At 42.7% G+C, this 13,852-nt stretch overlaps 2 long non-coding RNA genes across 6 annotated transcripts in view; one reads left to right on the top strand and one right to left on the bottom strand.

Moving 5' to 3' along the window:
• The window catches only part of LOC123383578, a 71,777-nt gene that overhangs the window by 21,695 nt on the left and 36,230 nt on the right, over positions 1-13,852 (top strand). The gene's annotated exons all lie outside the window — the stretch shown is intronic.
• Positions 1-13,852, bottom strand: part of LOC123383579 — a 69,226-nt gene that overhangs the window by 21,859 nt on the left and 33,515 nt on the right. For 3 of the 5 annotated variants that reach the window (XR_006593425.1, XR_006593424.1, XR_006593427.1), the window contains 2 exons: positions 9,842-10,017; positions 4,058-4,145 (listed from right to left, as the gene is read on the bottom strand). This is a non-coding gene — a long non-coding RNA (uncharacterized LOC123383579). The remainder of the gene's footprint in view (positions 1-4,057; positions 4,146-9,841; positions 10,018-13,852) is intronic. The other 2 variants (XR_006593426.1, XR_006593423.1) reach the window with 1 other exon arrangement.

The following is a 13,852-nucleotide window of genomic DNA, read 5'->3' as shown; positions in this document are numbered from 1 at the left end:
ATGCAGGAGGGAAAGTGAATATCTCCAGGCATGACCCTCAACCAACACGGGATGGGAGCTACGAGATAAAACTGCTGCTTCCTTGTTCCATTGAGGGAGAAGTCGGAGGCATGCTCACAGAGCCTCTCAGAAAGTTCCCAGAGATTTTGAGCCCTGCTTATTCACAGCCATGACCAACTCGAAATGCTCTGTGTACTGGCTTCCTTCCTTTTCCTGCCTCGCTCCCTCACTCCCCTCTCTGTGCTTCTGGGAACATGTTCCCCCCCCCCAAAAGTACTTATCCCCGCTTCCTTGTCTCGGGGTCTGCTTTTGGAAAAACCCAACCTCAGATCATCAACCATCAGCAAAATATTGTAGTGATCAATTGGGATAATATAGATAAAGCCCTCAGAGCAGTGTTTGCTTCTTAGTAACCATAAAATAAATGGAGCAATTATTCTGACTATTTTCCTTCAAGGTCACCACCAAGGATGACCGTTCAATTTATCATCCAGTTGAGACATGTTAGAGATGAAAATGAGTGCTATGTGAGTAAGAAACAACAGGTGGAAACTGACACTATCCCTAGAAAACCAGAAGGTATTGTCATGCGACAGCCATGACCTCAGCAGACAGGAATTCTCTATACAAAGGAATTATAGCGCAAACACTATAAACGCTTCTCAACTGAATTGTTTCATAATTTCACATTATTATGTATTATCCTTTTTTTTTTTTTTTTTTCAACGTTTATTTATTTTTGGGACAGAGAGAGACAGAGCATGAACGGGGGAGGGGCAGAGAGAGAGGGAGACACAGAATCGGAAACAGGCTCCAGGCTCTGAGCCATCAGCCCAGAGCCCAACGGGGGGCTCGAACTCACGGACCGCGAGATCGTGACCTGGCTGAAGTCGGACGCTCAACCGACTGCGCCACCCAGGCGCCCCATGTATTATCCTTTCTTAAAGTGAAGGCTCACCTGTATTGTATCACTTTAGTGCCCAGAAGAGATAATACTAAATTTCTTATTTGCAAGTTAGCAGTAGAATTGTCCCTTACAAAGAACTGACAAGGGGTGTCATGCACAGGAAGAAGTGCTTTAAGATCTAAACACGATGAAAAGAACTGTTCAATCTTCTCCTAGAAGAGAATTGAATTTTGAAAGAGTAAAAACTTCATATGTAGGAGGCTAATACCCAAATGTGATGCGCTTGAAGGAATATTAAAATTACTGTCTAAATAGTGTTGACTGAGAATAGCTACTTCTCACGGTGAGTTAAGAAATGTAGAATCACAGCCCCCAGTAGGAGCTGGAAGGGGCCTTGTTGCCATCTAATCTGATGGTTCCCTTCCAGGTCATTGGGAAGAGCTTTTGTAAATATGCAGAGAGTTGGTTCTTACCCTACGGAGGCCACACGTGGCCTACAGCGGGAGTCCTCAAACCGTGGCCCCCAGGCAAGCTGGCCACATCCAGCCATGCTCATTTGCATATACATCGTGTATGGCCACTTTGACTACACAATGGGGGAACTGAGTATGAGCAGTTGGAACAGAGATCATATACAGCCTGCACAGGCTAAGATATTTGTTCTCTGGCCCTTTATAGAAAAAGTTGGTTGACTGCTGGCCTAGAGGATTTAGCTTTCCAGAAGATTCTGGTGTACAACCAGGGTTAGGAATTACTGATGACAATTTGTGTCCTTCATTTATAGAAACAGTAAGCTGCAAGGCCCAGAGAGGTGAAGTGACCTGCCCAAGGTTGCAAAGCCAAGACAAGACTGAGAAGCTTCTTACTGTTTAAGCCCCATTTTCCTAGCACAGAACCCTCTGTCTCTAATGATAATCCCAGCTTCTGTTAAAATTCAGCCTCTTCACTTGACCACTGTGGAGCTCAGCTGACAACAGTTTCCTGGCCGACAACATTTGATGATGAATAATACAGTGAATTGGCTCGTCATCTGGCATCGTAACTTTCCCTCATGCCAGAATGCTTTCCTTTGTCACTGGTACCATCTGGATAGAAAACTGTATGGAGTTTCCAACAAATGGCATTTGACAGACATGTGCCTGCCTTGGAAATCTCTGAAGTGAAAGTCTTGTCTAGCGTGACAGGGTCATATGTCCCGAAAGAGAATCATTTATTCATTCGTTCAAGCAATCAACAAAGCATTTACTGGGCACAATGCCGGGCACAGGGAATTTAGTGTCAGTCTCCATGGATCCTATAATTTGATGAAGGAGGCAAACAAACAAACAATAATAGACAACTCATTAACTAAATAGATAAGTATGTAGATAGAAATTGATGACCGCGATCTCTGTGTTGTAGATGAGACACACTACAATAGTAACAAAAAAAAAAAAAAAAAAAGGCAACAATTATAGTGCTTATTCAGCTCCAGGCACTCCTACCTGGTTTGTATGTAATGATTCATTTCATGTTCACAAAAGTCCTGTGGTGGTAGCTGCTGTAATGTCCCCCGTTGTACAGAAGGGGAAACTGAGGCACGCATTGGTTAACTGGCTTATCCAAGATCTTATAGCTAAGAAATGGTGAAGCCAGGATGTAACTATAGACAGTCTAGCTCAAGAGTCCCTAACTACTATGTTCTGTGCCCCCCAGTAGAGGGATGCAGACCTAAGAAAGCGCCTTTTAAGCTGATCTGGTGTCGGGGCACCTGGGTGGCTCAGGCGGTTGAGTGTCCGACTTCGGCTCAGGTCACGATCTCGTGGTCTGTGAGTTCGAGCCCCGTGTCGGGCTCTGTGCTGACAGCTCAGAGCCTGGGGCCTGCTTCGGATTCTGTGTCTCCCTCTCTCTCTGCCCCTCCCCCGTTCGTGCTCTGTCTCTCTCTCTCTGTCAAAAATAAATGAACATTAAAAAAAAAGGCTGCTTTAAGCTGATCTGGTGTCTTTGGCAATGCTGGGCGCATAGATAGTGAACGTATGAATGAATTAATTAGTGAAGGTATAAATATATCTGTATACATATATATGTATGTTCATAAGAATTATGTCTGGCATAAAATGAACTGTTTTGAGACCTGCATTACCCGTGCTCATTTTCTTCCTTTCGGAGTGTTTGAGCTATTACCAACTATTTCAGCCAAAACACTCCTGCACTCTCATATGAAAGGTGAAATGCAATAATTAGATAGAGCTCATTAAATCAGTTAAACTATTCTGAAGTAGGAACCAGAGAACCATAATTTAATAAAACGTTTGAAGTATTAGTATGCAGTGAGAATAATAAAAATAAGAAGTCAAACTTACAAGATTGCTACAAGAAAAAAAGGCGATCAATCATAAACAGAAGCCCTGAAACTGTATTTATTGCCTTTCCTTTGCATACACAGCATTGTGCAAAAGTGCACGCATTTGGGAGGAATTGAGCTGATTCAGATTCTCGGGGAGTGCGCATGCCCTCAAGGTTTCTAAGGTTCTGAGTCTCTGAGGCTACTTTGGGGGAACCAACAGGCGGGCACTCTTTAAACCAATTTCAAGTGGCATCCTTGTGAAACCAAAGCTGTGGGTCTTTGAAGCAAGTTAGAGTGCTTTTGCCACCGAGTGGAAGAGCCACACTGTCCTGGTTAACAAGAACAGATTCTATCAGCCTCTGATAGCAAGGATGTTTCTCGGAGCCATGTTTAAATCTTTATGGCCAGCTTTGGTCTTCTCAGTAATCAACACCCTGAAGGTGTCCAAGCACCTGCTCGCTTCTGGGGATATTTAAGTCATGTGAGATGAAAGGAGAGAGTGTTTGCTGAACAGGTATTTTTTGAAATCTTCAAACCTTTACCGTGGTTTGCCAGCCGAACACATCTCCACCTTCCTTGTTCTGTCTTCGCAAACAGCGAGGATCAAAGCCTTTTCCCTCTCTTTGTCTAACTCCACTGTTAGGGCCCCGTTTACATGGTGTCCTCTCAAAAACCTCATGCTGAATCATCTCAGACTAGGTTAGTGAAGGCCTGCAGAATATGCCACCCCAAAATATGCTGCTTTGGTATATTAATTATTTTTGAGCTGTAGATAATTGTGAGGCAGTGGATACAGGGAGAGGCTTTCTCTGAACTGCCCTTACCTGCCTTAAGACAAGTTCTCTTGAAAATTCCAGCTGGCATAGGTGCTTCCCTGGGAGTTTCACCAACCAGGGAAGATGGTCTTCACCACTGCAGAGAATGCAGAGGAGACTGGAGGTCAACACCACACCCATATAGACTTTGTCACAAACTCTCATACTTCCTCATGAGACTACCTCATACCTTCTAAGCACCCATTCATGTTTCCTACAAATTATTTGCTGTTCCTGGAGGAGCCTCCATGCTCCGCCCCTTTCCCTACTAAGATGATATTTAAGCCTGAATTCTAAGCTACTTCTTTGAGTGACTCGTTTTTCCCTGGGTACCTCCCATGTTTGCATGCAGTATACCTGTTACTAAATTCTGCTGGTTTTCCTCCTGTTAATCTTTCATTACAGGGGTCTCTGCTAAAAATTCAGAAAGGGGAAGATTATTTTTCCTCCCCAACATTAATCTTTCTTATATTTTCCTATACTCTCATAGTATAGTGGGCTTGGTGACTGTTGAGCGTCTTGTGTCTTCCACGGGTATAGGCTGTGTTTCTGTAGTTCATTTTGCACCTAGCGTGTGTGTGGCCCAATGTAGAAGCCTACTAAATAGATGTACGATGAGGGAATGTATTCTAGAAACGGATGAACTCTGTTTCACACCATCTTTGAGAGCTTTCTGGGGCTCTGTGGTATAATTCTTTTTATTGGCTTTATATTTGCTTATGAGCTCTCTTAGTTTGAGTTCCTCTGAAGCAGAATCTGAAACAAGACTTTGGGTGCAGGAAGTTAATTTGGGAGGAGATTTCCAGGAAGAGGGAGAGAAGGAAGAGGGGAAGAAGGGAAGGAGAAAGAGCCAAGAAAGATGGCCTCTCTGGGCAACTGGTGTTCACCTCTGCCGGGATGCTGGGACCCAGAAACTGGGGCATTTATCCACTGATCCCTCACTGTTGAAGGTTGTCCCCAGGGGCGTTACCTTCTGCTACCTACTTTGGAGGCAGAAAAGCAGAGAGGTATGCATTTGATGAATGAAGCGGGAGCTGTCAGCATTACCAGAAATGTCCATCTTGGCTAAGACTAAAACCAGGGCAATGTGATCGAGGTGGGAGACACTACAAGTGTTCGACTACTAAGTCAGAAAACCTCTTCCCTGAACACATTTTGTAATCTAGATAGAAATGGTGCACTGTGCTTTGGAAGGAATGAAGTGGATTATTGAAAAAAAAATTAATGTAAAGAGAAACTATCTAGGTCACAGTGGGGACCAACATTAATACTTTTTTAAGAAACGTGGCCCTGGGTACTACCCTCTCCGCCTTGGCCATGTTTTGGTTTTACTGGAATGCGGTAATAATAGGGAGTGTGCTGAAAGGGGTGCACCCTGTGACACCAAGAAGATGTCCCCTTGCCTGGTGAAGCCTGGGAAACAGGCTGCTGCTATTTATGTAGACTGGAACTTTATTTTTGCTGTCTTTCCTTTCAACATCACTTATTTTCTGTTTTTTATTATGTAAGTAAAGCATGTTTATGCTGGAAAATTTAGAAAATGTAACAAAGAGGAAAATAGGAAACAAAAGCCATTATTATATTTCCCTTGCCTCAATACAGTGAACCTAAACCTTTTTTTGCGTTTCTCTTTCAGTGATTTACCCAATCATTACAAAAATGTAACCATACTTCATACCACATTTAACATTTTTCACTTATTGTGGACATTTTTCTTTTTCCTTTTTTAAAGTAGTTTTGTTTTCAGTTTATTTGGAGAAAGAGAGGGAGAGAGAGAGAGTGGGGAAGGGGCAGAGAGAGAGAGAGAGAGAGAGAGTCTCAAGCAGGCTGTGCGCTGTCAGTATGGAGCCTAATTCCAGGCTCAATCCCATGAACCTGAGGTCATGACCTGAGCTGAAATGAAGAGTCGGACACTTAACCGACTGAGTGACCCAGGTGCCCCTCTTTTTCTTTTTTTAAAATGTTTACTTATTTATTTTGAAAAAGAGAGAGAGAGAGAGAGAGAGAGAGACAATGAGCAGGGCAGGGGCAGAGAAAAGGAGAGAGAATCTCAAGCAGGCTCCATGCTGTCAGCACAGAACCTGATGCAAGGCTCGATCCCACAAACCGTGAGACCATGACGTGAGCTGAAGTCAAGAGTCAGACTCTCAACCGGCTGAGCCCCCCCGGCACCCCTGTGGAAATTTTTTTATAGTGATAAATATGGATAAGCAATTCCTTCCCTCCCTCCTACTCCCCTTCATTCCCTCCTTCCTCCTTTCCGGCAATCCTTCCTTTCTTTTGTAAAAATAATTCTGATTTTGTTTGGTTACAAATATAATTTGTGTTCAGTGTAAAAAAATTGCACTTATATGTATATGCATGCACACGTGTATACAGACAGACACAGACACACAGATACACACCTACATATATGTATGTTAGACCACTCAGAAAGAACTACCATCTAGAGCAAGGGTCAGCAAACTTTTTTTTTAAAGGGCCAAATAGTGAATATTTTCAACTTTTTTTTTGGCCATGCAGTCTCTGTTGCAACAACTCAACTCTGCATTCTAGTGCAAAAGTAGCCATAGCTAACGTGTAAAAGAATGAACATGGCTGTGTTCCAATAAAACTTTATTTACAAAAACTGGCCACTAGTCCAGGGACTGTAGTTTGCTGAGTTCTGCTCTAGGGAAAAATAGTAATAACATGCTGCCAGAAATACATGTCTTTTTTTTTTTTTTTTACAAAAACAGAATCATACTACATTAGCTATCTTGTATGTATTTAAATATTTATGGGTGTCTGTTATGTGCCAGCTCATGGAAAGTAGTGTAGACAGTGGTGAACAAGACAGACCAGAGACTCTGCTTTCATGGCATTTATTGCAGGGGACACACTGTGAACCCAGTAAGTGCTCTGAAAGTCACGTGGGCGGCTGTGTTAAACGCTTTCGTGTATCATAACTTTTGCTACAAATTCCCTATTCATGGGTGTTTAATTTCCTTAATTGCTTCTGTTGTAGATTACACGGTCATAAGAATTCTTGGAATTAAATCTTTATGAAAAACCATCACTTTTTACTTAGGCTGAATTCCTTAAACTTGGAATCGCTGAGTCAAAAGGCATACGATTTTTTTTTTCAGCCTTTTATTTGCTGGGCATTGCCAAACTACTTTCTAGAAAACTTACACCAGCTTAGACTTTCACCTGGGCTGACCTTTTTTCTTTCTTACTTCCTTTGTGCAACAAATTGAGTTTCATGAATCGACAAAGTAAAATGAAAGTGGCGTAAATCTAAGCCATGAAACAGAAATGAAGAGATAGGGAATCGTTTGAACGAGAGGAGCCCTCTTTCAGATGTTTTGTCTCTGGGGACATCCTGTGATTTGATCCCTACATAATGGTTAGAATTAAATCTCAGAGGTTCTTTAGAGCTAGCGGACATCAGTTATTAACTGCCTTCACGATGTGCCAGAAACTATGCTCAGCCCTTCATCTGCCTGATCGGAATTAAGCCTCAGAACAAAATTGAGCTGAGAAGCTACAAATGGCCCGATGGTGGAACAGGACCATGACCATATCTCTTTGAACTAGAGGAGAAATCTCAAGCTGGCAACCTTGTGGTCAGTTTTCTTTGGCTCACACAGTGTGGCCCCGTACAGTGTGTAAAATTTTGTTGACGTAGCTCCAACCATTTTAAAACTGGAAAATGTCCCATAAAATCCCTTCTCAAGACTTTGCAAAATTTGCAAGATCGAGGCACACCAGGGTCCCATTCCCGCTTGCTGAAAGTTGAGTGTGTCAGAAGGTTTGCTCTCTCTGCACTGGGACTTCCATTCTGGTAAAGATATTATTGAGCTAAGATTGGCAACCCCTCTGAATTCCATCCTCTTTCAAACCAGTAGTGACTTTACTGTTGGGACAGGGCAGAGGTGTGGGGACAATGCGTTTCCTGCCTCCTCACCCAATCCACTCCTCTTATGTAGTTGATTGCCTGAGTTTGTGGTCGTACTGTTAATCACTGGGCTGTGGAAAAAGACAGGACTAAGGAGATGGAGGCTGATATAGGTCCAGCCACCACTGCGACCCATCATGGGCCCTGGTGGTGGGGACACTTGAACTGTTAGGTGAGGGCACACCAGCTGTTGGGGGACAGTGGGCAAGATGACTCTTAGTTTCTCGGCTTCTGCCTCTGTCCTCTTATGTACTTCTTTCTCACTTGTGCTTTGTTCATCCTCCAGATTCTTTTGTCATACGTGTCACCACCATACTTGGCCACGTGGAATAGGTCTCTCTACTCCATCTCACCTTAGAAAATAGACTTGGCCAGGAAGGGCACACAAGGAGTCAGACCATTGTCTCCTCCCCTTTCCTCTAGTATCTCTCTGCCAAATGGCACTCCCCACAGCCGGGCCCTGTGCCCACCTGTCCCCTGCTTGGAGCCCAGGCACAGACTGGTTTCCTGCTAGGAATGGTTCTGGCCTTTGCTTAGCTCGTAACTCTGTATGGCTGGAGAAAAACTGGGGCTCTGCAGGCCTCGTGGCTCTGGGAGCCAGAGCTGGGCTATCTCAGGTCTTTACCTGGCATTGTATCTATTTGTATGTATCTGTATACAGCCATATTGTGCAAAGAAGAAATTGCTGTTACATATATGTGCTTCCCATACCCTAAGCAGGAAGGAAAGGACAATCTGAGAGTCTGAAGGTACCAGCAAAGAGTAAGAACCAAATCTGAGTGCGGTCCCTGCAATAGCAGGAAGTAGATTTAGGGACTCCCTGGGGCCAAAGGAGCCAGGAGAAGGAGGCTTCTATAAGGTGCTGCAGCAAAGTCTCTGTGCCGGGAGGGGGCACATTCCTGCCCCACGTCCCCCATGAGCCCACCTGGCAGCCTCTGTCTTCAGCAATCTCTCTCATCTCCAGATTTCTGAAACTGCGCTCTCCAGTATGGACGCCATTTGCCACGTGCAGTACCGAGCACCTGGAAGGTGGCTAAGCCAAGGTGAGCCGTAATGGAAGTATAAAATACACAGACGGCTCGAAGACTCTGTACGTGCAAAATATCACATTCATAAACTCATAATGGTCACATGTTGAAATGATCATATTTTGGCTATCTTGGGGTCATATATGCTACTAAACTTGATTCTATCTGCTTCTTTTTACTTTTATTAAGTGGCTACTGACGTTTGAAAATTACCTATGTGCCTCTCCTTTGTGGCTCATGTTCTGTTTCTGTTAGACGGTCCTATTGTACAGTGCTCCCTGACTCAGCCACGTCAAATGTGCTTCTTTCTGGCTTCGCTCTGTATTTGTTACACGCAGGCACACTCACACATATGCGTGTGTATATATGTATAATAGAATAGATACTCTCAGTCTCCCTAGGTATAAGACAGGACTCATGTCTCCTTACTCTGTGTTTTATCACTGTCTGCTCAGGTGCCCCTTTTGCTATTAGACAGCCAATGCATGTTTCATAATGATGCTTTCATGCATTTGACAAATATATATGGAACCACTACTCTGGGCCAGGCTCCCCTGGGAACTTAGTAAACTTTAACTCAATATCTGACCTAATTCCCACAGGGTAAGAGTTATTAGCTTTGTTTCACAAATCAGGAAACAGAGTAGAAAGTTGGAAGTAACTTGCTCAAGATCACCTACTGTGGCAGGAAACAGGATTCCAACACGCTGTGGTCTGGCTCCAAATCATGTCTCCTTTCCACTTGAATATGATCATACTGCTGAGGATTCTTTAGGCCAGGCCACTTGCCCCCTAAACCCTGTCTTCTTATGTGTCTGTACATACCTATTACATGCTTGTTAATGGTCTGTCTTTCCCAGGAGACTTCACAGGAGGATAGAAACTACTCTTCTGAGCACTGTTGCATCCCTGGGGCCTCGCTCTCTTGGACATATGAAGGAATAAATGATAGTCCCTTCTCCTCCCAACCATTACAAAACTCATGTTGATTTCCGTTTTCCCTGGAGAGGATACAGATAGACATAAAACTCTAAAGCCATTTTTGCAGCAACTGTAATGTTGTAAACATTCATTTTGTATTTTATTTATTTAGAGCTCCATTATGCAAAGAAAGAATCATTTATGTGAGAGTCTGGGGAAGTAATCTCTCTTTCCCTGCTGATCCCTCTTTCTGCACGTTACGTTATCTCAGACCAACATGACAAAACCCAGGCACATGTCTTTTGTCAAAATGGAATGTGCATCCTCACAACAGCTGTGTGTTAAATGTTGCCAGAGCCTTGGTACCAACCTAGGACTGTGGGCTTTTCATATGATCTCGGCATAGCTTACTCATTATGGAAGTGGCGAATGGATTGTAACACGCCAAGACCACTTAATGGTGGTAAGACGGGAAACCATCCTGCCCACCAGAGAAGAAAGGCAGCCAGGCATGAAGAGAGGAGCATCAAGCTGTAAACCATAAGAGTGGTCACTGGTCTCAGCTTTGCCATTGATTCTCTCCCCGACCTTGGATGAGCCGTGATTCCTCATGTTGTGAACCTTAGTTTTCACATCTATTAATTTGAGGACATTAAAATACATCAGAAAGGATAGCAATGTCTACATCTACCCTGTGTAACTATTGAGAACAGGAGAAAAAAAAAAGTCTTGGGCAAAAAAATCATAAGACTCTGGAGTCTGAGTCCGAGATCTGAATTTAACACCTGGCTCCTCTCGACTGGTTGTCTGACCTCAAACTGGTCATTTCACTTATAGGGGCCTTGATTGCCTTTTGTTTGTGTAAAATGTGATCATTAGACTGAATGACCTTTTTTTAAAAAATGTGTATTTATTTTTGAGAGAGAGAGAGAGATAGTATGCTAGTGGGAAAAGGGCAGAGAGAGAGCGGGAGACACAGAATCTGAAGCAGGCTCCAGGCTCTGAGCGGTCAGCACAGAGCCCGATGCAGGGCTCAAACTCACGAACCATGAGATCATGACCTGAGCCGAAGTCAGACACTTAACTGACTGAGCCACCCAGGTGCCCCCGGACCGAATGATCTTTAAGTTTCCTTCGTGGTTGGAAATATGTACATGTATTTGTGTAGAGATTAGAGGGTGGATTTTGGTAGATGCATTCACTAGCTTTTGTCCTTCCTAGGTGGGGACAATTATTTAGGAATCAGAAAATTTTTTAGGGTCACATGGTGTAAAAAATGTACAGTGATTCCTGTGTGAATGCTCTGGAAGCAAATTAATCTCCTTTTCATTAGAGCCATGAGTTCCTCTAAACAAATGAGTCAGAGCAAAATTTTGGTTGTCATCATCAGAATCTTCATGCACAGGTTGACCTTCTATATACAGTCCATTTCTGTCATGTCTGGTTGTCTAGTCTACATTGAGTAGTTATGTAGTGTTGAGGTTGTGTAGGTTATGTTAGAGTTAAAATACATGGTCTTTTATTAAGTTGGTTTCATTTATAGATCTTGAGAGGCCTTGGGGTGATAAAATCTGAGTTATGCATTGCATTAAGCAGAGTTATATAAAGCCTGTTGAATATTAATTTTGTAATGATTCACCTTACAGTTTTATGAGACTAGATATAAAAAGATACTGTGAATAATTGAACCTATGGTCTATAAAATGAAGTCTAGAGAAGAGAGAATAATTAGAAGTGAAGAGGGCCAAGCCTTTTCCTTCTTCGCTGAGATCAAGTTAATTTAATCTCATCCCCTTTCTGCAGATTCAGGCTTCCTGGTTTCTTAGAGCATTAGATGAATGTGCGGTATAGAATACAAAGCTAATAAAATGTGGATCTTTTCTACCATGTTATTGTTTTCATTAGTTTTAATGTGTCCTCTAAATATATTTTAACTTTATAGTCTGAATATTTTATATATATCCTTCTTCAGGTTGCGTTTTTCAAAACTGCTTCTAAAATAAGGCAAGTTCTTGCACATAAGAGATAGAAGTAGTTATATTTCTTATCTTTCAAATTGTATTTTGTGTAAGTTATACAAATGGGCAATAAGCATGTGAGAAGATGCTCGATATTATTAGCATCAAGGAAACGCAAATTCAAAACGCAATGAGATACTAGCAAATACCTATTAAAGTGGCTAAAATTAAAAGACTGACAATACCGAGTGTGGGTGAGGACGTGGAGCAACTGAAACTCTCACACACTGCTGGTGGGATTTAAAGTGGCAAAGCCATTTAGAACACACTTTTCAGTTTTGCTAAAATTGAAAATGCCCTTATTAGAAGACCCAGCCAGTCCACTCCAAGGTATTTACAGGAAAGAAATGAAAATATACGTCCATGCAAAGATTTGCCCTGGAGTGTTGATATGGTTGCCTTTTTCGTAGCTCTAAACTGGAAACAATCCAAATACCCATCAGCAGGTAAATGGATAAATCATTTGGGGTCTAGCCATACAATAGAATACCGTAAAATAAAACAAAATAATTTAAAAGAAGAACAAACTATGAGTATGTGCAACAATATGGATGTAGCTCAAAGATATCATGCTGAGTGAAAGGAGCCAAGCACACAAAATTTAGACTATAGGATTCAACTGCTATGAAATTCTAGAAAAAGCACACTAATATCTAGTGACAGAAAGAAGAGCAGTGGTTGCCTGGGGCAGAGGTAGGAAGTAAGAGGGAGGATATCGTACACAGGACCATAATGGAACTTTTCAGGAGATAGAAATGTTCTATGTCTTGGTTGTGCTGATAAGTACAGAAGTGAATATATGTCAGCATCTGATGAACTGAACACTTAAAGTGGGAATATTTTATTGTATGTAAATTATACCTCAGTAAAGTTGATTTAAAAAAAAAATTTTTTTTAATGTTTTTTTTATTTATTTTTGAGACAGAGACAGAGCATGAATGGGGGAGGGTCAGAGAGAGAGGGAGACGCAGAATCTGAAGCAGGCTCCAGGCTCTGAGCTGTCAGCACAGAGCCCCACACGGGGCTCGAACTCCCGGACCGTGAGATCATGACCTGAGCGGAAGTCGGACGCTCAACCGACTGAGCCACCCAGGTGCCCCTAAAGTTGGTTTTTAAAATGCCTTTTGGGGCACCTGGGTGGTTCAGTCGGTTGAGCGTCTGACTCTTGGTTTCCGCTGAATGCTCTCTGGGTTCGTGGGATTGAGCCCCACGTCGGGCTCTGTGCTGAGTGCAGGGCCTGTTTATGATTCTCTCTCTCCCTCTCTGGCCCTCCCCCACTCACGTGTGCATGCACACTCTCTCTCTCTCAAATAAATAAACTTTCAAAAATAAAAAATAATAAAATGGCTTTTGCAATATCTTTCGTCGGTTTATGAGTATACTCCCTAAACACTGATCTTCCAAGATTTTGATTCCAAGTCAAGTTTCAGTATTTACTCATTGTGAGATGGAGTCTGATACACACACATACAATAAAATCGGTGTAACAAGTGTTTGACCAACCTTTAGAATTTCCCCGAGAAACAAAAGAGATGACAAACTGGTAGAAATGATTTATAAATCATGATACTGTGCAGAAAATTGCCTGTTGCTAACCCTCCGTAGTTCACTCTGCCAGTCAGAGTGAAATTACCTTGGTATGGGGCGCATGTAAAATTAGTTGAACCTCTTATCTGGGCCCCAAATGAGCTCCCCCCCCCCCCGATTGAATGCCTGGCTAGTGTACAGACTATCCTAGCAGATTTCCTTAGCATTTTAAAAATATCCACCTGCCTCAGGCCATGTGACACAGTGATCCACCCACTCACACCGTAAACCCTTCACTTCCAGCATTGACAAGCTACACAATCATTCCTCCAAGTCAAGATACACTGTACGAGTCAGCTTGTCAACGAGG

The sequence above is a fragment of the Felis catus genome (assembly GCF_018350175.1).
Source record: "Felis catus isolate Fca126 chromosome A2 unlocalized genomic scaffold, F.catus_Fca126_mat1.0 chrA2_random_Un_scaffold_81, whole genome shotgun sequence".
NCBI classification, from domain to species: domain Eukaryota; kingdom Metazoa; phylum Chordata; class Mammalia; order Carnivora; family Felidae; genus Felis; species Felis catus.
Note: the sequence above shows the minus strand (reverse complement) of the source record. Positions and strands in the feature narration are given on the sequence as shown.